General features: G+C 56.8%; 1 protein-coding gene across 1 annotated transcript in view; it reads left to right on the top strand.

Moving 5' to 3' along the window:
* Nucleotides 1–14,291: 14,291 nt before the first annotated feature.
* Prdm16 (PR domain containing 16) overlaps nt 14,292–22,523 on the top strand; it is a 221,611-nt gene continuing 213,379 nt past the window's right edge. The window contains exon 1 of the mRNA XM_013033142.1: nt 14,292–14,299. The gene's annotated coding sequence lies outside the window, so the exon portion shown is untranslated. The remainder of the gene's footprint in view (nt 14,300–22,523) is intronic.

Genomic DNA, 22,523 nt, shown 5'->3' on the forward strand with positions numbered 1-22,523 from the left:
AGGAGGAGGAGGAGGAGGAGGAGGAGGAGGAGGAGGCGACGGCGGAGGCCTCCCAGGAGGATTCTCTAACGGGGCTGGAGGGTCTGCACGTCCCTGGGCTCACGAGGCTCCCTCTCCCCCCCACTACTGTATTTGAAGACAGCAGCTCGCCCACCCTCTCCCCCTCAGTTCATGTCTTCTCTCTGTCCTCCTTGGACCTGTGGCTCCCTCCCAGGACTCATCACCTCTCAGCGACCCAGCTCAGGAGGGAGGTCGGCCTGAGTCCCCCCAGGGAGACAGGCCCTGGTCCTCTGGGAGGCAGACTAAGACAGCCTCTGGCTTGGACACACAGCCCCGACCCTGCCCCGAGGGCACTAGGGAAATGCTGCCCAGGCCCGAGCTTCCTTGCCCCTAGAGTGGGACCTCTAGCCCTGCTTCGTGCATCTCAGGTGATCACCTAAAATGTTTGGTCCCATCCCGGCCTGGCCAGGCTGTGGGCAGAGTGGTACACGCAGGCCCCACACCGTGAGGGACTGTGACCGAGTGGATGGAGATGACTTTCTGTGCCTCAAGAACTACCTGGGATGAGGACCAGGATGTGTCTGTGTCACCTTGCAGCCAGGGTCCCTTCCGCTCTGGACAAGGTGAAGGCAGGGCTGGTGACAGGTAAGCCCCTCTCTCTCCCACCATGTGCTATCAGGGTCCCACCTGGGGAAATGCGAATCCTTGTGTGAGGGACGAGGAGCTGTGGGGCGCGCCCCGCTCCGTCGCGGAGGGCGCAGGGTCGGAGCCTCTGCCTTCAGACCCTTGGGCTGGGACGGAGGGAGCCCTTCTGCCAGGCTGGGGCTGGACCTGCGGCCACTTTGCGGGGAGCTCCCGTGGAGACTCCCTGCGTCCCTCTGCCCGCAGATCCTCCAAGCAAAGATGGAGCCAGCTCGTTTCTACGGAGGGCCATTTAAGAGGTACAGAAGTGAGTTGTAGCCATAACCCACCAGCCGGCGGCCCCTGACCATCCCAGGCAGGGTGGATGCACTGCAGTCTGTGGATACCTCTGTCTGGCCTGGCCTCCAGGGCCCTGGACGTTGGAACAGGGCTCTGGGGCAGTGTCCTGGCTTGGGATCTGCAGAAAAATCCTCAGGCTTTCCTCTCAGTCAAGCGGGGCCTGTGGCCTCTTCTGGCTGAGCGTCCTTGATCAGGACAGAGTCAGGACCCCTGCCCTGGGGTGTCCCTCCCCTCTCCCTATCTCCTGCCTCCACGTGCAGAAATCCCGATCTTATCAGTGGGAGCATGTGGCATGTCCCGGATCTCCAGGCCATCTCTACAAGGAGGACTGGCCCTGGCAGGGTCGGCTGCAGCTCTGCAGACAGTGAGGTCATTGCTGCCCACCGAGGCTCCCAAGGACCTCATTAACAAAGTGCAATTTATCTAACTGAGTTCCATTTAATTATCTAATTTGTCTGAGCGAACCCCGGCTCCCTATCTCCTCGGTGCGTGGGCAGCTCATCACCCAGGGGTCAGGTGGTCCCCAGGCACCCCCCCCACAAATCATCAAGGTGTGAAAGCACCTGCGGGGGGGGGGCTCACAGGCCTCCCCCTCCCCCAGGCCTGAGCCCCAGTGCAGCAGCACACGGCGTTCTACACGAGAGTGAGCTCAGCCGGGAGATACTTAGATCTCACCCAACATAGCACCGACATGAAAATGTTAGGCTTGAAGTTCTCCTGTTCTCACTCACTCCTCTGGTGAGGCTGGGGTGGAAGTTCTACTAACCCGTGAGTATGCCTTCACATGGAGTTCAAGGGCCTCTTGCTAAATTCCCTCTCCCCGAGGAAGTCGACTGTCTAGAGGATAATCGAATGCGCTACCCAACTGTCCACTAGAAGAGATCCACGGCCCGACCTGCCTGTGAACGTGGTGCACCGTGCTGCAGTCTGTGGTCTGGGATGGTGCACACGGACACGTGAGTGCATGCACATGTGCAGCACGAGGATTTGGGTCCTGCTTCTTGTGTGTAGTGTGGGTATTCTGATTCTTGCTATGACCCCGTTCTTCGGCAGACTGTCCCCAGACAGAACCAGGCTGTGCACCGGAGGCCCTGGGCCAGACGACCCTGGCTCCAGTGCACACGTGCGGCCATGCACCTGTGTGCCTGTTACACCTCTACGAGGTTAGCAGTCTGTCTCCTGTTTGGGGGGTGGGGTCTCAGTGCCTGGAAGGGGTCCTCGTTGCCCTGTGTTGTCTTGTAAAGGGAGAGACTCTGCTGGGCTCCTCATCCTGCAGGCCATCAGTGTTCTCTGAGGCCCAGGGCTGTCAACTCCCCTGCCCAGGCTCTGTGGTTTATACCTGCGACCTGGGCCCTAGATCAGGAACAAGAGCTGTTGATGGTCTGTGTGGGTGAATTCCCCTGGGAGGCCGAGTGGTTGGCCGTGCCCTATCTGCTCCAGGCGGAGCAGCAGGCTCCTTCCTGAGCCTTGAGGATCAGGGTGGCCCTGCTCTGACCTGCTGGCCCAGCCCCAGGGGCTCTTACCACACAGTCCCCGTGGAAGTCTGATGTGTAGCAGAGCCACTGGCCCGCGCGGAGGGTGGTTGGACGCAGACGCTGACGGGGTCAGGTAGCGCAAGGACACTAGGGAAGACCAGCTCTACCTTCCCAGGCCCAGCTCAGGGCTACCACAGCCAGGGCTGCCCAGGGAGCCATGTAGGCTCACCAGGGAGCTGGTCAAAGAGTCAGGCAAGAGAGGCTGGGGCACCAGCTGCTGTGTGCCAGGATGTCGTGGATGGGGTAGACCCAGGACCTGTGTGAGGGATCTCGAGGGGCACTTGGGGTTTGTCCTTTGACACCTCTAGGGTCTCCTGTGTGCCGCCCCCCCATGGCTGTCACTCGGTCCTGTGGCCCCTGTGTTCAGGGTCATGTATGGGGAGCCCCGGGCCTTGGTCTGAAGAGCCCATCAGGGTCAGTTTCTGTCTCTGGACAGGGCCGTTTGAAAGATGGATGGGGCAGGGCTGGTGTACCTGTGCCACGTGTTGGATTTGGCCGTTGGTGAGGTGCAGAGATGCAACGGAGATGGTTTCGTTGTGGTATGGCCTGTGTGTCTGTCTTGCTTGTTGCGTGTATTTGGGAGAGGAAGAAGTTCCGCCCGGGTGTTCCTACGGGGTGGCCAGCGCCACGCATGTCCACCGGGAGGGTGCTGATGGCCGTTCCGGCTGGTGCCAGCTCCTGGCAGGGCCTGGCTCGGCGGCTGCACCTGCACTGGGTTACCCCACGTACGCGCTGGGCCTGGGTTTCTCAGACCTGACCTCTGTGCCAGAGATCAGCGTTCAGATCTGTGACAGATCGAATGGTGCCTTCCGCAGCACCATGAACCAGGGAGACGGGAATAGGCGTCTTCTTCAGGGACGGTTTTAGTCTCACTCACCCCCTCAATAGTTCTCTAAAATGGCATGTGTGCAGTGGTGGGGAAAGCATGCTCCCCAGATGTACCAGAACACTCTATCTACCTGTGAGTCCACAGCCACCTGTCCTGCTCCCCGGAAGGTGACCGCCACGCCCCTGCCCGAAAGCAGCCAGCCCTGCTGAGGGCGGATAAGGCTCCCCAGCTTTCTCCATTCTTCCTTCTAGCCCCTCCCAGGGGTGCGTGTTCAGTGGGGCTGAACCACCAAGAGGTGTTTAAAGCTCCTTTATTTCTTCTTCACGGCCTTGCTGATTCTGTTTGTGGCTGAGCAAGGAGGGAGGCTGCTAGCCTGGCTTGAGCGGGGGGGGGGGGGGGGGAGGGTGCCCAATTCATTCCTTGGATTTGGGAGCCATAGAGGAGACACTGGCTAGAGCTGGTTCATCTGAGGACTTGTGGACTTACATCTGGATATGCCAGCGGCCAATCAGGGTCTCTCCCCGCAGGAGCTGAGCCGGCCTGCAAGGGGCAGAGCATTGTCTGGTATTGATCCTGAGGACTGAAGTGTGGGCTAACCTGGTGCCCTGCATGTCAGTCCACCCCAGTGCCTGGGGTGGAGAGACGGTACTGTCAGCTTCTTTCCAGCACACAGCAGAAATGGGGGTCCCGCCAGGGCCCCTCCTGTCATGAGCACATGTGTGAGGAGACCCTCACTCCCCACTGGGTCCCTGGGGTGACAGGGTCCACAGGCCCCTCAAGTCCTCTCACTCACTCAGCCCTACTAAAAGCCTTGCACGGGGTCAAGGCATCGGTTACTGTATTTCTTTGGACAGTGGAAGTCATAATTCTGGCAAGGTGGCTCACTGGTGTAGGAAATGTGTTGGACGAAGGGCCAGGACTTTCCTGGAGCTCTTCTTATATTTGTGTGTGTGTGTGTGTGTGTGTGTGTGTGTGTGTGTGTGTGTGTGTGGTGTGTGTGTGTGTGAGAGAGAGAAACAAACAGAGACAGAGAGAGTGTGAGAGAGAAACAGAGAGAGAGAGAAACAGAGAGAGAGAGAAACAGAGAGAGAGACTCAAATCCTCTAGTCTGTGGTTCCTCATTGAGAGAGCCTCAGAAGACGGGATGGGTGTGGAGGGGAGGGCAGCCGCGGGCAAGGTGGACAGATGCGGCCAGCCTCCGCCTGTGGTCCAGTCGCAGGGGGCAGCTTTGCCCGGGACACAGAACTTAGGTGAGAGCCAAAGCCTCGAACCCACAGCTTCTTCCTCAGGAAGGATGATGAGGCCAGTGAACTCCGCCAGCCATGAAGGACAGGGCAGGGGAGCCCTCCTTAACCTGTGAGAACCAGTGCCGATACGAACCCCTGCAAGCCTGTAGCAGCTGTCCACTAGAGGAGTAGCTTTGGGAGAGGCATGAAAACCACCAGGATTTATTTACTCTGCTGTAAATGAAGGCTGGGGATCTGGGCAGGGCCCTTGGCTAGCTACAGAGCCAAGAGTTAACGTTCTAACCCTTGCATGTGTCTGTTTCTTCTGCTGCTGCCAAAGGGGTCCACAGAGGCTAGAGGAAACAGTTCTGTGTCCAGTACAGCCTGAAGGCTGCTCAGCCAGGGCCTAGCAGAGACCAGTTCTGAGGAGGCTAGCTAACTGCCCCACAGCCCCTGTCCTGGGGTGACCACAGCCCGTGCTCCGGCCAGCTTGTTTGAGCCACCAGGAATGCATTAGACCAGCAGTGTTTCTCCAGAGGTCACTCGCAGTCTTCATTCCTGCAGAAGACACAGCCCAGCTGTGCTGGCTGGTGGAATCCATCCAGGCAAATGTGTCTAGGCCAGAATCCCCCTCTCACCTTTCATCCCCGTCCGGCAGAGCTAGTGTCACGTCAGGCCCGCCCTCTTCCACAGTCTCTGGAGAACCTTCCACATGGCGAGCAGTGGGTTTTAAATCTTAGACATGGAAATGTAAGCCACCCCAGAGAGGGTCTGGGTAGGTGGGGCTCCTCTCCTGTTTTCTGCACTGATTGCCTTCTGACCCCAGCTCTTCTCATGGCTTCATGCTCAGTGAGATCCATCCAAGAATCAGACCTTGGCTGTGCATGGATTTTGTGTTGAGTCCTCTTTCTGGCTTGGAGCTTCCTGTACTGGTGTGGGAGGGGGTGGGCGAAGGATCCTTGCAGATCCTTGCAGACCTGGGGCAATGTTCTGTTGGTTTATTTGGAACCCAGAAAGCAAAGCTATTGATCTGGGAGGCAGAGCATATTTAACCATCCATCCATCCACTCATCCATCCATCCATCCATCATTCCTTCATCATCCATCTTTCCATCATCCATCCATCCATCCCTCATCCATCTATGCATCCAGCCACCACCCATCTATCTATCCATCCACCCATCCACCCATCCATCTATCCATTGATCCATCCATCCATCCACCCATCCATCATCTATCCATCTACCTATCAACCCACCTATCAATCAGTCTATCTTTATCCATCTATCCTTCCACCCACCAACCCATCCACCCATCCATCTTCCCATCTACCTACCAACCCACCTATCAATCAATCAATCAATTAATCAATAAATCTGTCTGTCTGTCTTTATAATCAGTTCATCTATCCATCTACCCACCCACCTACCACTCACCCATCCACAGAGACCTGCTGAGTACCTTAGCCTGCTTACTTTCCATCTATTCTCTGGCTTCCTCATCCTCGGAGCAGGTGCTGTTTGCTAGATCCTCATCTCAGGAAAAAGAGAAGCTTAGAAGAGTAATGGCCTCTCAGCTGCTGTGCTGCCCCTTCCAGCCCCGAGTAGATTTCTCTCAGGAGTTACACTTCCCCAGGGCTCTCTAAGAGCAGAGGTCACTGGTGCTGGAGGACAGTGCTATGAGGCTGTCTACCTCGCGCCTGCCCCGTGGTGAGGCTAACCCTGCAGCCCTGCCTGACTCAGAAGTGGCATCTGAGATGCAGGGGTCATGCCCTGAATCCCGAGTGGTCCTCGTCATCGGGCTGCAGGGAGGGGTCCCGGAGGCTCAGCCCTGCCCAGCCGCTGTTCTTCCGACCCCCCCCCGCCCTCCCAGACTGGAAGACAGGCTCCAGGCACCACCAGGAGAGGCCATTCCTCAAGGACCCCGATCAGTGTGGTGTCCAGGAAGCTAACAGCAGGTCTGAGATCAACCGCCAGCAGGCCAGAGCCAGCCTCCCAGGCGTGTTCAAGCGGCCTCCTCTTCTTCTTTGAGTGGGAGACGGGGCAGGATCTGCAGGCTTTCTCCTCCCCTCTGCTTCACTCTGTTCCTGGGCCACAGCCCACGGAACACCAGGTGGGCTGGGGCAAGAGGGTTGTCTGTGAGGGGACCTGGTTGGCCCCTAGTCTTCATCTAGGTGTGTTCGAGTGTGTTCACGTGTGCTTGTCTGTGCTTGAGCATGAGAGCACATGGGATGCCTGCGTGTGGAGTCTGTGTTGTGCTCAGTCCAGATACTAGGAGCAGAAATTGGGAGGGGACCCTTGGCCCCGCCACACCTTGTGGGGTTGGCAGTTGGTGGGCCTGGCGTAAAAGCTGTACATAGGGTTGGGTGCTGGCGGCTCACGCCTGTAACCCTAGCAACTCAGGAGGTTGAGATCTGAGGATCGCAGTTCAAAGCCAGCCCAGGCAGGAAAGTCTGTGAGAGACATTTCCAATGAGGCATCAAAAAAAAACAGAAGTGGCGCTGTGGCTCAAGTGGTAGATTGCTCGCCTTGAGCTGAAGAGCTGAGGAACAGCGCCCAGGCCCAGAGTCCAAGCCCCATGACCCGCCAAAAAGAAAAAAAAAAAGATAAAAGCTGCACATACCCTTGGCAGGGCCTCATTATAGGGGTGACCCCGGGCTGGACAGGAGCAGGACTGGTGTGGCACGGCCCATCGCTCGCTACGTGGAAAACAAAACAAGGAAGATTGCCGAGAACCTTTTTGGAGGTTGATTCTCGACACTGCCAACAGTTTGTGAGCTACCATTTGGTCTCAAAGAACCCCAATCTACCCTTCCGGAAAAGGCAGTTCTGTTTGGATCAAAAAATGATTAGCAGGGCTTTAAGTGGGGGTTTCAAGTACACATTTAATCTACGCTGCCTCACGGTCCTGCGCCCGGGAAACACCAGCTGAACACCACTGCCGCACCATTGAGAAGCCCAAAGTGACACAGAAAATACAGTCAATACACTGTTTCAGTAGCCGGCAATTATATTAATAAGACACAGTACTTGTCTTACAAAATTCAAATGAATATGTGCATATTGACTTTGGGATCCAGACTCGGCCACTTTCGACTTAAGGCGTTCTTGGGAGATTGGGGGGGCAGGGGGAGAAGGGCTTCCTTTGCATGCCCGGCTTTTAAAAAAAAAAGCCACAACTCCCGAAGCAATTAGGCTGATGAACAGAAAGTACAGTCGAATCCACCCAGGCAGGGATTTCACTCCCGTTCCCATCCGGCCTCCAGCCCTTTGTCTGTGAGCTGCTGATTTTAAAGCCACGGTCCCACTGGGCTCTGCCAGTTTGTCTGTGTGTGCTGCTGGGCTGTCACCGGGACCTGCCAGGCCCAGGTCCGTGGTGAGTCATTAGGATCTGCCGAGCAATCCACCACTGAGTCACTAAATGGACTGACGGGGCTGTCACTGCAGGCTGGCACGCTCTCCAGGGAGGGGGGGTGGGGAGATGGACACTTTGGGGCGGGGTGGGAGGGGGCAGCGCTCATACCAACAGAGTGACTGGTTCCAGGGACGGAGCCGTCTGATGCGTGGTGGTCTCTGGCACACTATTGGAATGGCCTGGCACCTGAGGGTGAAGGATGCTGGTGGGAGCTTTGTCCAGACTGGAGGTGGGGGCTGAGGGCAGCCCTGAGGGCTGCAGGAGTGGGGCTCCGGTCCTGTCTTCCCGTGTCCCGTGGTCTCATGACCATGGCTGAGTCTGGCTTGAAGGAGCTTGCTCTTCCTCCTGCCTTCCCCACCTCTGTACCCACGGCCCCCTGGGGCTCCCCAGTGTTCTTGACCCCCCCACCCCCACCAGCACAGGCCCCATTCCAGTCTCTGCTAGGCTGTTGGTTGTCCCTCACCGGGTCAAGAAGACCTTGGTACTCGGGGGAGGCCAGGTGAGGAGGGGTTCTCGGGGCATGCGTGGGTCTGGGGTGCCCAGCAGGGCAGGGGCCGCGTTTCCAGAAGCTGCCAGGAAAGCTGCTTTGCTCACACAGAGAAGACCTCAGTTTCGGCAACAGAAAAAAGAAACTCAAAATTTGTCTTAAAAAAACCCAACAAAACAGCAACAACGGCAAAAAAAAATCCAAACAGCAATAAAAACCTAAGCAAAACCCCGAAACCAGCTTTTCCAGAGGCTTCTCTGCACGCATTCCCTCAGCCCTGGGAGAAGCAAACCCAGATCTCCAGGAGTCCCATGCTAAACACCGCGGGCAGGTGGGCTCCCGGCTGGCCTGGGGGCTGGAGTGGACCTGCTGCCCCCCACCCACCAGGGGCTCTTCCCTAGGGTCATACTGGCAGCTACTACCTGCCCTCCTGAGCTCCCAAGGAAGGTTCTGGAAGGGATTCCTCCCCAGAGGTGCCCAGAGCTGGTAGGATCCTGGCTGACGGCTCCAGGGCCAGCTAAGGCTGCTGTTGGAACTTAGGAGTCTGCCCTCCTTTATTGGAGGTTTTGAAAGAAAAGAAAACAGAGGGAAAGAAAGCCCAGGCTGCAGGGCTGTGGCTGCAGCGTGCCAGCTCTGCTCTGGATCGTCTGCCCCGGGACCCCCATTGAACGCCCTCCGTCTGAGCTGATGCAGCCCAGCCTGTGTTTCCGAGATCTCTTTGGGAGAAGAAAGGGGCCTGGCCCTTTGTACCACGGCTGTGGGGCCAGCACCTTCCGCCCGTCTTCCTCTCCCCTTGTTCCTGACAGGAGCCCCCGGGGAGGGTAAAGGAGGGACCCAGCGCCCCAGCACCATCGGGCCTCATCTGCTTTTGCAGTTCCTGAAAAATCAGATAATTTCAAACGGCGCCGTCTTCTACTTTGCAGAAACCCGGCTTGCGTTTGGGGGAAGCAAGTGTTGGTCTTTTATTTAAATGAAAGCGAGGTGGCTGAAAGGCTTCAGGATTTGGTTGAAAAGACCAGCCGACCTCCGCTCAGGGACGGAACTGATTTTGTTTTTCCTTTCTCTGACCCTCATGGGCAGAAGCCATTCTTATGCTTACCCTTGTCTTCCTCTTCAGAAGCTGTTGGATGTAATGGACTTTTTTTTTTAAATTAATAATGCGTAGAAGGAGATTTACAACACATTGCTAAAATATTGTCTTTGCCTTTTATTTGTGCATTTGTCACTGTGGCCTCTAATCGAGGTGGGCAGAGAAGGGATAAATAATGAAGAAAGAAAACAGCTCTGTCATAATCCAGGACCATTTGCAAATTCATCACCGATATTCTTGGGAGAGGAAGGACAGAGAGGATGACAAATATCCCACTGTGCTAATATATCTAGTTGATTTCCTCTCCATTTATTCAGATAACCTACTTTGAGCTGTGATAGAATGAGGGTCCGGGCTGCCCCGAGCAACAGATGGAGCTGGCTGTAAGCTCCCAGGCGGTGGGGCCGAGTATATGTTTGGGCTATGGACTCTTGAATTTTCATTGTGATCGCTTTGACTTTTAGGAAGATGGTTCTGTGAGAGGGTGATCAAAGCTATTTTTCTATCACAACCCCTCTGTTTTCTGCTTTTCTGGCTGGATTTTATAGCAGTCCGTAGCTAGCATCCAAAAGACACATGGACCGAACCCACGCCAATAGCTCCCCAAAGGAGGAGCAAATGCTTTTTCTAGGTTAGAAGGGTTTTGTACCTCTCCTGAAGGCAACGGTTGTACTTTTCAAACTCTCCCTCCCTCCCTCCCTCCCTCCCTCCCCCCTCTGTCTCTCTGTCTCTGTCTCTCTCTCTCCCTCTCTCTATCTCTCTGTCTCTGTCTCTCTCCCTCTCTCTCTGTCTCTCTGTCTCTCTCTCTGTCTCTCTCTGTCTCTGTCTCTCTCTCCCTCTCTCTCTGTCTCTCTGTCTCTATCTTTCTCTCTCTCTCTCCCTCTCTCTCTGTCTCTCTGTCTCTCTCCCTCTCTCTGTCTCTCTATCTCTCTCCCTCTCTCCCCCCTCTCTCTGTCTCTCTGTCTCTATCTCTCTGTCTCTCTCTCTCTGTCTCTGTCTCTCTCTCCCTCTCTCTCTCCCTCTCTCTCTCTGTCTCTGTCTCTCTCTCTCCCTCTCTCTCTCTGTCTCTCTGTCTCTCTCCCTCTCTCTCTCTGTCTCTCTGTCTCTCTCTGTCTCTCTTCCTCTCTCCCTCTCTCCCCCTCCTCTCTCTATCTCTCTGTCTCTGTCTTTCTGTCTCTCTCTCTGTCTCTTTGTCTCTCTCCCTCTCTCTCTCTCTGCCTCTGTCTCTCTCTCCCTCTCTCTCTGTCTCTGTCTCTCTGTCTCTGTCTCTCTGTCTCTCTCTCCCTCTCTCTCTCTGTCTCTCTCCCTCTCTCTCTCTGTCTCTCTCCCTCTCTCTCTCTGTCTCTCTGTCTCTCTCCCTCTCTCTCTCTGCCTCTGTCTCTCTCTCTCCCTCTCTCTCTCTGTCTCTGTCTGTCTCTCCCTCTCTCTCTATCTCTCTGTCTCTGTCTGTCTCTCTCCCTCTCTCTCTCTCTCTCTCTCTGTCTCTCTGTCTCTCTCCCTCTCTCCCTCTCTCCCCCCCCTCTCTGGAAAGGCACCTTTTTCTCGTGGCCTCTCGGAAGGCGGCTTGCCCTCTCAGCTCTGGGCAGGGCTCCCCATGAGGCTCCTGATTGGCAGGCAGCACCTCACAGCCTGTGCTGGGACTTGCTTCCCGCACCACCATGGTCACGCCTCAGGCTTGCTTTTAGCTGGGAGGGAAGCAGTGGTCAGCTTCTGTCTGGGTCTCTTCACCAGCTGTGTGGCCGGGGTGGGTGTCCCACGCCGCCCTGGGTTCTCATAGTGTTAGCAGCAGGGACCCAAGGACACTTGAAGTGCTGACTGTGGGGCTTGCACACGACCCCCTGGTGAGGCTCCATGAGTAGACAGAGCCTGGGGTTGGGGGTGAGCAGGGAGCCTGGAGCTTGCTATAACGACTCGGCCCCCCAGAATTGGGGCCTGGGCCCCTGTCTGGCTGAGCCTGCTGTGTTCCCAGAGCCTGGCATGGAGAGAGAAGGAATCCCACCCAGCCACGAGTGCACGGAGGCAAAGGCTCAAACCCTCAGGGAGGGAGACCAGGCTCAGCAGATGAAAACCGGGGCAACCAGTCAACTTTGAATTTCAGATAAACAGCCCATCATCTTTTAGTATAAGTATGTCGCAAACGCGGCCTGCATGTTACTGTATTTATTGCGCTTATTCAACTGTATGCATTACATTTATGGCATTTTATCTGGCAGTCGAACCCTCCAACCTCCCCAGGGTTGATGTCTCCTTGGAAGTAGACTGAGGCTGGCTGGACCCCGTTATTTGTAGGATAAGGTCCTGGGCAGGAAAGGGATTACAGATGAGAAAGGATCCATTTGCAGACGACACGGTGGTAGATTCTAGAAAAGTGTGGGAGTGCAGGTTACTTGTGGCTGGAATATCATGGCTTGTGACCTGACTCCTGAAGAACCCTGGTGGGCAGGGTCATCTGTGAGGGGACACTCCAGAAAGTTGAGCTGCTGGGTCTGGAGTCAGTTGGCCACCCAGCTGGCCAGAGACACCAGGGTGGGTGGGACCTGACCTGCCCGGCTCTGGGAACAGCAGCCCTGCTCATTTCTGGAGAGATAGATAGTGAGCTCTTCTTTTGCCCCAGCCGGAGGCTGTACTTCTGCAACCTACACATTGCAAACTGTTTAAAGGTGTGCATAAGAAAGACAGTGGATGGATGCCTGTTGTAAAGAATACAGACACAGGCTCTGAAAATGAAGATCTCACATCCCACCATCTTAGAGAGAACACTGGGCAGACTTTTCATAAGAAGTGATTTTTTTTCCTCAGGGAGACTTAGATCTAATTTGAATTTTAGAACTTGTCTTCAGCTGAATGTGTGTGATAATTATTATTTTTAACTAGCTTTTATTATCTTTAAAAATAGTAGTATAATGGGATTACAAATCAGCTTATAAATAAAATACATCTTGATCATTCTTTCTGATCCCTCCCAACCCAACCCCTCACCTCAATTTTCCTAGTTTCGTAGGATTTGCATGAGATATTATGACTGTATCCTTCCCGCTTCCTCTCTTCATTTATGTTGTGATTATTTAAAGAGACAATTAAATTTTATTCAAAATAGTGTCTTTCCCCCACCTATACCTAAATCATGGTTATTTCTCTATTTTTGATGAATTGTTGGAATTTTAAAACTGCTATTTTCCATAAGTGCTGAGCAGGTACCTCTGACTCTCAGGACTAGAGCAAGTGATGCTTTTACAATTTGATCATACCAAGGTGAGCCGGCTTTATGAAGACTGAGCTAAGCCTTTGTTGACTACTTTTCTTTAAACTGGATAGAGCGCCTGAAATATCCCCGAGGCATGACCAGAGGTTGTGGACTGGGGTACCTGCGGCAGACAGGAGGCTGGACCCAAAGGAGCTGAGAGCCACAGCCCCAACCTCCAGTTCCTGTTGTCTGTGGCTGTGCATTCATTCTGGGCCAGGCTGCTCCTGGGAGGCGCGCCATGTCATCTGCTCAGCCTGCCGTGACGAAGTGCCACAAACTGAGCATCTTAAGCAATGTGAGTCTCTTTTCCACAAGTTCCGGAGGCCAGGGGCCCAAGACCACCAGCTTCATCTGAGGCCCTGCTCTGAGGCTTGTAGGTGGTTGACCCATGGCCACCCCTCCCCTCACAAGGATACAAGACCCATTGGGCCCACCTATGACCTCATTCCCCCACGATGACGACCTCTTTAGAGACTTGTGAGGAGCTGGAGTCAGGGTTCAGCATAGGAACCTGGACAGGCCTGCCGGCCTGGAAGGAGGAACCTCACTGGACGTCCAGGGCCTCTACCTGATCGCCGTCCAGGGAGCAGTTTTGCCAAGGTCAGATGCTGGCCAGGGTGCCCGAGGGCTCCCGGTCAGGGTCAGAGGTGGCCATCCAAACTCACGCTGCCAGATGAGACAGGGAGTCCTGGGGCGTGTCGGGCCCCAGGCCCACGTGAACACGTGTACTCCGAGCGACCACCTGCTGTATATCAGGGGCTCAGAGCTAAGCAAGCATCCCCTGCCTCTTCTTTGCCTGACCCGGCCCCAAGCCGGTGCTGGGGGTACCCAGCCCCCAGCTCTGCTCCAAAAGGCTGGCCCGTGACCCTCAGGGAGCGGCCCCCGGGGACCTCCTTTTGAGACGGGGGTCCTTGTCCTTGTACCATCTGGGCGAGGAGGCAGGACGGCCAGAGCTAGAGCCTTCGCCCAGCCACCAGCCACTGCAGACCTCATGCAGCGGCGCTTTCGGTCCCAGGGCACAGCCGCTCTGATGGCATCGGCCCAAGACGTCGCGTTCTGTCACCTGCCCCTCACGGACTCACAAAGCGTCCCCGGGGCGCCTCCCGCGTGCCCAGCAGCTGCATCACACTATTGGGGGGCAATGACCTTAGGGATGAGGACAGAGAGCCCCAGGACTGAAGAATGGACAGAGCTTAGCGCCTCTGGGCTCCAGCTGGACAGGGCCTGGATCGGGGGTCCCGGGGCCTCCCAGAGCTGCACCCTGGCTAACAGCCACAGTCTCCGGGTTGTGGTAGCGACCCCACCCCAGAGGCCTTTGCTCCACGTACCATCTGCAGCCACCACAGGGTACCACCTCTGCCCCCTGCAGTTGGCAGGGCGCCCTTTCCCGCCTCTCCCAGCAGGTGTTGCTGAGGCTCAGAGATGTTAGCCACCTTGTCCAAGGCCACACAGTTGGTGAAAGATGGAGGGGGGGTGCATGAGCGCGAGGAAGCGTGCCCACCGGCCTGAGGATTTCCTCCTAGGTTCCTCTATCCATGACTACACTGCCGAACCATTTGGAGAGCGTGAAGGTACAGAGAGCGCAGAGAAAGTGGCAACGCCACGGTTACGCGTGTCTTTCTCCAACATTCACAAGCCTGGGGGGTGACCTAAACTGAGCCCCTGCCCTGGTTCTTTGCTGTTTCCAGGACACACGGGTTCGAGGGAGCAGCTGACGGGTGAGGGCGGGCTGCAGGAAGGAGGCCAGCGGGGTAGGTGTCAGCAGAACAGATCACATTCAGAGTCTCACCCAAGCTAGCAGAGCGGCACTCGATCTTACCAGAAAACCCAAGGCCACGCTCGCAAGTGCTCAGGAAAAGTTTCCTCGGAGCTTGGCCCTGAGCAGGCCCGGGTTCTTTGTTTTCTGGTCACAACCACACGGAGCACAACTTGAGGTGGTTTCCCACATCTCGTCAAAGGACGGCATTTCCTCTTTCCTTTTCTCTTCGAGCTGATTAGCGGGCCGGGCAGTGGCGTGAGGAGATGCTGGGGGGCAGGAAAACGGGGGTCATTTTGGAAAAACCTCTTTGTGGATGGGTCGGCAATGGGGAGAAAATGAATAGTTATAAGCTCATTTCCATAGAAACTGTCTCATTATCATGCTGGCTGCCCGCTGGACGAGGTAGGGCTTCCTGCCAGCAAACGGGCTCCACAATTAAGTGTCCCCATACCCGCCTGGCTGTTCGAGAAGCCGGTCAGCAAAGATGGCCCCAACCCCAGCACGCCCCAGGCGGGGAAGGAGCATGCCATGTTTTCTCTGGAAATATCAGACCGTGCAGGGATTTGTTTTTAACCTACCCCACAAAGACGTGCACGCCGCCCACGAGGGCTCCTGTTTAGGTGAGGTGCCAGTGGCCCCGTCTTGGGCCGTGCATCATCTTAGAGTGGATTTTCGCTCTGTGAGCTGAGCAGATCTCCCTGGTGCCCCTGAAGACGGTTAACAAAAGGAACGGGAACAATTAGGTTGAAAATCGCTTCCTTGGCAGTGCCCTTTGTGTTCCAGTGACATGACCGGGCCCCTCTCGGGAGGCACTTTGTCGCGAGCTGCTGGAGCACGTGGGATCTCTGCCAGCCGCTCCCTTCCTGTGCCCCCAAGGCCTGGGGACCCCAGCCCACGCAGGGAGTGCCCTGCATCATTTTGTTGCAGGATGGGGCCTTGGGGAAGAGAGGCCTGGGGAGCCATCTGACCCAGGTGGGGAAGGGAAGGGGGGTGATTTTAAAAGAAGGGCTGGGTGGGAAATCCCAGCCCTAAGAAGGGCTTGTTCTGGTGTGAATTGCAGTAGAATATGTACGCCGGAGTCGGTCCCGTGCAACCCGGCGGCTCTGAGGTCGACTGGTATGCTGTACCCCCAGAACCTCTTCACCCCCCGGAAATGCTTCCGTACCCAGCAGACAGGAACCCCGACCTGCCTGGCCAGCAGCCTCCTTCCTGCTTCGGGTCCTGATGGATCTGGGGGCTTGTGTGTTAAGATGTAAGCTTAGCGTGGGGAAGCAAGCCCCCTCGAAGCCCCTCTGAGAGTCTGTGGCCAGCAGCCTCCCAGCCGCTGGCCTGCTCACGTCTCTTCCCCCTGGTCAAGGTCACGGACCCCGCATCACCATCATTATGCGTTTATTAAACGTCCCTTTCTTCAGCTTTGTAAGAGATTTGGTTCGGAAAATGACCCTGCTCCCGGGAAGTGAATAATTTAGGATTGACAGCAGCGAGCCAACTACCCAGGAGGACCCGCGCCGGTGGAGCGTGGGGCTTGCAGCTCCAGTCCGTGTCTTCGCCTGAGTTTTCCCTGTTTTACCGTAGAAGAAATGCCAGAAGCTGGTGGTCAAGGGTCAAGGGTTGAAGCAGAGCTGTGTCAGGAATGTTTGGGGGCCCCAGCATTTCTAGAAGGCTTGGGGAAATGGGACACGAGTGGAAAAGCTTGATGTGTCCTCTGATGTGTTGCTCAGTGTGACTCAGTTTCCTGCCTGGGGGTGTGGCGGTTTGCTGGCAGTCTCTGGCAAGCCTTGTCTTATGGAAGCACCCCCCGCCACTATATCAGGGTCTTGGGTTGTGCCTCGGTGTGGGGCTGGGTCTGAATTTGTCTTTTCTCATGCAGACAGCCATGTGAGTGTAGGGCCCGTGCTACAATCATAAGATGACCTCATGGGACGCCGACTCCCACCGCCTCCAGGGCCCTGTTCCAAGGAAGGTGGTCACAGTCTGAGGTGCTGGGGGTCAGAACCCCACCCTAGGACTCCAAGGCACCACAGTTCAGCCCCCAGCAGGGCCCGTCGCTGCCAGGCTTCCAGAGCCTCTGCCCTGTGGCTTTTGTACAACTCAGATGTCCGGCCAGCAGCACAGGTATAACACGATAAACAGAGGTGCTGTTCCGCTTTTGTGGTTTTCTAAGGTTCAAAAAATGATTTTAAAATAATTTTAGGTTGTCTGCAGTTGGCCAGGGGCGCAATGGGCTATTTGAGAAGACACGGTTCTGTCGACGGAAAGCTTTTCACATCCGAATCCCTACTTTTTGAAAACATAGTTGACGGCAGCCTGCAAGGCTGCACCGACGCCTCCAGAGTGCGTTTCTCAGGGCTGGCGGTGGCTGGCTGGGCACCGGGAGCTGGGGTTTGGCTGAGTGAGAAGGCCCGGGCTGGAAAGCTGTGCCTCCGACCTCCAGTTAGGCTCAGTTGTGTTGCAATGGGAAGGCGCTGCTGACCGGACAGAAAGCTCTGGGGTGGATGCGGGTTTGGAGGGCGGCTTGGCTGCGTGAGAGATTGCTAGCTAAGTGCCGGCGGCAGGCGAGTGGCTCACACGAGGCCCGGTCAAGTGAGGTGACCCGTGAGGGAATGAGGTCGCCGTGCTGCCGTGCTTGCGGGAGCAGCCCCGGGGCAGGGGGCTGCGGTGGGTAGGTGCCTGGGAAATGAGGCGGCTGTGGGGTTCTGCTTACTGAGCCCACATATGCCTCTCTCAGAAAAGTACCTGGCCCCGGTGGGGTATGAGGATGCGGGCAGGCGCTGACCCTAACTCCTAGTCAGTGGTCTTTTCTGGGAGCCAATGGGCCACGCCCTCCCCCCATGCCGGGTCATGTGTCTGTTCCCAGAGGACAAGGCGTGGTCTCCGCTGTCCTGCCTGCTGCCAACACCCCTGTTTCCCTCCTCCCCCATCTGTGCCCAGAGGCCCAGCACTGAGGACACACGTGGACGTGGCTCTTGTGGCTGCGACGGGAGGGCCAGGGTCCTCGGAGCAGAGCTTCTCGGGGCCACTTCTCCAGCATGAGCATTGGGCGGCCTCTGCCACACTGCTTGTGCGGTGGAACTCCCAGCAAAATGCAAGCTGAGCAGTGCCCCAGAGAGGGCCCTGCTGGCGCGAAGAGGCGGACGGCGGCAGCGGAGCCCTTCTGGGCCCCAGCCTCCATTTGGCTGAAGTTCATCTGTGGCCAGGAAATCCCAGGTCTCCAAACACAGCTTTTCCCAGAGCCTCCACTTACCAGAGGAAACCAAGCCAGGGATGCAGGCGGTAACGAGAGCAGCCCGGAAGAGGGCCGCTTGGGAGCAGGCTCTGGTCCTCACCATGCAGAGAGCCTCACTGTTCCGGGGTCCTCACCTGGATGTGGCCTTCACCATGCTACTCAACAGACACCGTGAGGCCCTGCCAGCCGTAGGGAGCCAGGCATCTGGCTGTGGAGCACTGCTTGGAGGTCCTTTATAGAGTACGTGTGGACAATTCTAGAAAGGGAATGAGCCCCACGTCCCCTGGGGGCTTAGATGTCTTTCTGGAGAAGAGCTGCTGTTGTAGACCTTTGCTTTCTTCGGGCGCCTTCTTGGGGTGCCCTGTTCCCCAGGACAAGGCTTCATTGATGGTCTCAAAAGAAGGGAATCAAAGATGGCATCTGTGGCTGGCTAAGCCTGTAATACCAGCTACTCAGGAGGCTGGGATCTGAGGATCACAGTTCAAAGCCAGCCCGGGCAGGAAAGTCTGTGAGACTCTTATCTCCAAGGAACCACCAGAAAACCGGAAGTGGTGCTGTGGCTCAAAGTGGTAGAGCGCTCGCCTTGAGCAAGAGCTAAGGGACAGCGCCCAGGCCCTGAGTTCAAGCCCTATGATTGACAAAATAAATACACAAATAAATAAAAAGGAAAAAAGAAAGGAAAGGGATCATGAGGTGGACATTCCCTGAACACCTCCATTTCATGGGCTAGTTAGTTCTGGCCAGCCCTGGCCCAGCCTTCCCACACCACAGGGTGGGGTCGCCTGGCATGTGCCAGCTGAATAGAAGAAGGGTAGGTGGCTGTTTGCTGTTTTGAGTGAGCCCAAGGTCTTCACCATTAAAGCCCAGTCTGGGAGCATGGTTTAAGTGGTACAGCACCTAATTACCAAGCACGAGGCCCTGAGACTTTTCTGCCCACCCAAAGTGGACAGCCAGCCCTGGGAGCTGCTGGCTCTGTGCCCAGCACAGTCAGAAGCCATGGACGCAACACCCAGAGACCTCCAGACCCACATCCCAGCTTACCACATCAGGGGCTGGGGTGGGGGGAGGCATGCCTTAAATTGCCCCCCAGTTCTGCCCCACCCTCCCCAGAATGAACCCTAAGGAGACAGAGTCAGCCAGCCCAGGACAGACTCGACTGGGCCTATATCTTCTCTGCTTTACTGACACCACTGTCAGTGAGCTCTTTTGACAAAGAGACATTCCCAGCAGTGCTGTGGAGAGAAAAACAAGGGGAAAGGGATTTCTGGGGTGACCTCAGCCTATGCACCAAGCCCACGGTTGCCCATCTGTGAGAGGAATTTCTCAAAAAACACCCCACCTAAGGCCAACCTTGGAATTGGCGGGGCGGGGGGAAGGGGGGAGCTGGAGCTGCCCTCAGTTCTCTGGCCATTCTGGGATGTGAATGTGGGGCCCAGGCCCCAAAGCGGAAGTTGGGGTGCTGCTCACAGGGGTCATTTAAATGCACCGGTGTGGTTCGGCAAATGGTCTCCCATGGAGAACCCCCTTTCTCACCGCCTTCTTCCCCCCTCTCCCGGGACCAGCCGGGCCCCTGCTTTCTGGGAAGCTGGGTACCGGTATCCCTCACACAAGTGAGCAAGTGGTTATTTCCCGTCTTACGACATCCTCGGTGAAAGGAACAGGTGGAAAGATGGCCGAGACTTGTAAATTAGTTGCTAATGAGGAAAATTAGGAAATTTGCTGAAGCATAGAAAATGAGAATGCAGAGAAAGAAGGCAAATGGACGGGGAGGGTCCTCCTCGTCTCCGCGCCCCTCCCCACATCCCTGCCACCTCCAAACCTCCACCAGCCTCACCCCGTCAACTCAGGGAGACCAGATCTGAGGACTGGGTTAAGTCAAAGACACTGGTTTAAAAGGTAGAGGTGATTAATGAGAGTCACACTGAAAGAATGGTGGAACTCTGTCAGGGAATGAGGGGAGCGTGGTCACCTGCCTCTGCTGTCCTACGGCAGGTGTGCCCTGGGAAGTGCTCTGCTCATGTCCTGTGACGAGTCCCCTGACAATCGGACCTGGCTGGCACCGTCCTTCCCAGCTGAATCCCAGAGCCAGGCGGTTCTGCCATGTCCCCCCATCAGCAGAGAGCACCTGGCCATGCCAGGGACAGGGGTGCCTGGCCAGCGAGGGGGGCTCTGACCCTGGAGAGGGTGACTTCTCATCTCTGTGAGGCCTGCTCCGGGGGTTCGTGGCGCGCGAGCTTTCTTTGGTGAGTGACGGGCCCGCCCAGAACGCTCTCCCTGTCACTCTGCTCTCTGAGCCTTGGCGCCCGGCGCTGGTTGGGGAAGCCCGGGGCTGTTGTGAGAGGAAGCTCTTCCTTTTTATCAAAGCCCATGATCTGGTGGGGGGCCTTAGGAGGAACCGAACTTCATGAAGATTTGATCCCTAAGGTCCTGCCATTCAGACAGCTCAGCGCCATCGAATGTTCTCGGAAACATCGGGTTTGCTTAGTGGGCCCAGCTCCCACTCCTGTGCCAGGCTTTTGGGCCCCGCACAGGAGATGTAAGTGCCGAGCTGGGGAGCCATGGGGCTCACCAGGCCAGGATTTGAACCCCAGTAGCACCCCAGACCTGTTCAGGACTTTGGGAAGGTTCTGACTTCTCCATGCCTCAGTTTCCTGACCTATAAAATAGAATCATAACAGGCCTGGCTCCTGGGCTGGGCAGTAAGGACGGTGGGGGGGGGCGGGGGAAGGGGGGGAGGGAGGACTGTGTATATTAGAGATAGTTGTGGCCATGGGGGAAAAACAAATGGTCGATCAACGAAGAAAATCAGAGCGCCCGTGACCCTGGCCAAGCAGGGCCTGGGCTCCGTGCTGCCGCCTCTGGGCTCCGCTCATCCCGTCAAGATGGTGGAGGGGAGACAGGCAGGCTGGCACGGACCAGGTGCCCAGCAGGCCCCAGGCGCCTCCCCCGGTGGGAAGCCCTCTCCCCTGGCTGCTGTGTCCGTGGACCGTGCTCGGGTCAGCGGCGAGCTAACGCCTTTGTCAGGGTGATTAATAGTGGTGGGGACTGTCGTTAATTCACTGCCTAATGACTGCGGCCGGCGTGCTCCGAGTAATCGGGTGATGTATGGGACCAGCGCCCACCTCGTGGCAGAGGTGAAAATCATTTCGACAAGTCAAATATTGTCACAGGGAACAAATGGCTCTCCCTGTTAATAAAAATTAATGAATTTTTTTCTTTCTTTCTTTCTTTTTTTTACCCCTCACCACTGGCTTGCTAAATGAAGCTGCGGAGCGGCTGAGCAGGGCAGAGGAGCTCCATGGAGTGAAGCACTTTATTTGATGGTTAAGACTGTAAACGTCTTTATTAGGGCCGAATTGGCCAGAGGTCCGGGGGTGGCCGATCACCTGCAGCTCTTTCAGGCGGAGTGGCCGAGCTCCCGAGGCTGCTCTGGGTGCCGGGCAGAGGACGCACCCTGTCCTGAATGCACGCAGATCCCGGGGAGCATCCCTGGCTTGTGGGTTGCTCCTGGATGACCTCTCATCTCCTGGGGCCCCCCTCCACCCCCGGGCAGCATTGGGCAGGAGAGCAGAGCCTATTGGAAGGAGGTGCCCCTGGGCACCCCCCACAGGGCAGCACCAGGCCCCCAGGGGGACATCTTGGTGCTCCCCACCCTCCGCTCTGGCTGCAGAGGGGCGTGGGTGTTGTACCTCAAGGGGGCTCAGCTTCTGCAGTCCCCTGCCCCACTCAGGCAGGGCGGCCAGTGGTGAGCCGGAGCCTGGAAGAGGCTGTGCCTGGGAGGGGCAAGAGGAGGTGAAGGCCCCAGTCCACCACCAGCAACACAGCTGCTCCTCCCCCCCAGGCTGGCCACCCCCTCTTCTGCCCCCTTAGGTGCCTCCCCCCTCCCTTCCCCCCCGCCCCCCGCACTTTCCAAGCAGCCAGGGCTGTTGGGAGCGTCAGGCCTAGCACTGTCTGTAGTGAACATCTGTCTGTAGCAGAGGAAGAAGCTCAGAGGCCAGAGGCCACTGTTGCCTCTCTGTGCTTGGTCTCGCTGTGTCAATCAAGCCCAGCCACTCCACATCCCCCCCCAGCCCCAGCAGGATCCCCACCTCTTCCCCCCAAGCCCTGGAGCCCCTCGGGCCCCTCCCTGGGAAAGTGGGCTCCAGGCAGAGGGTAGGGACTCCACGCCCTTCTCCAGCCATCTTTAGTTCAGGCAGCGTTTGTTTACCCTCAGCCTGGCTCGCTCCGGCCTGGGCCCGGCTGGTGGGGACTTCGGAGATAAACGTGTCTATAAATAGTTTGGTGGCAGTCCTCACCACGTTTGCTCGGCGTTTAACCCCTTGCTCCTCCACCGCGTCGCCCACCCGGGCCGAGGCAGGTTGCGGGGCGTAGTGCCGCCCACCCTCACGGCACGTTGCCTCTCTTCTGAACGCACCCTGTAGGACACCGCCTCCCAGGGCAGCTGGGTCTCCCGCGGGCCCCGCAGTGGGCAGATGTGGCCTCTGGCAGGGGCTCGGGGAACTTTCTCACCCATATCCCACCAAACCTGAATTTTCAGAAAGCGGTGTGTGTGCTGGAGAGGGTCCTCGCCCCCAGCTCCACCTCCTGTCCTACCTTCTCAGGTCCCTTCTGGCTAGGCTGGGCTCCATGGGCCCTGCCTCCCATTACCAGAAGGACTCTAGGACTTGAAGCCCAAAGCAAACCTGGATGAATGTCCAGGGGGGCCATAGGAGCGAGAAGCAGGGCGCTGGGG

Source organism: Dipodomys ordii, unplaced genomic scaffold (assembly GCF_000151885.1).
Source record: "Dipodomys ordii isolate 6190 unplaced genomic scaffold, Dord_2.0 Scaffold6, whole genome shotgun sequence".
NCBI classification, from domain to species: Eukaryota; Metazoa; Chordata; class Mammalia; order Rodentia; family Heteromyidae; genus Dipodomys; species Dipodomys ordii.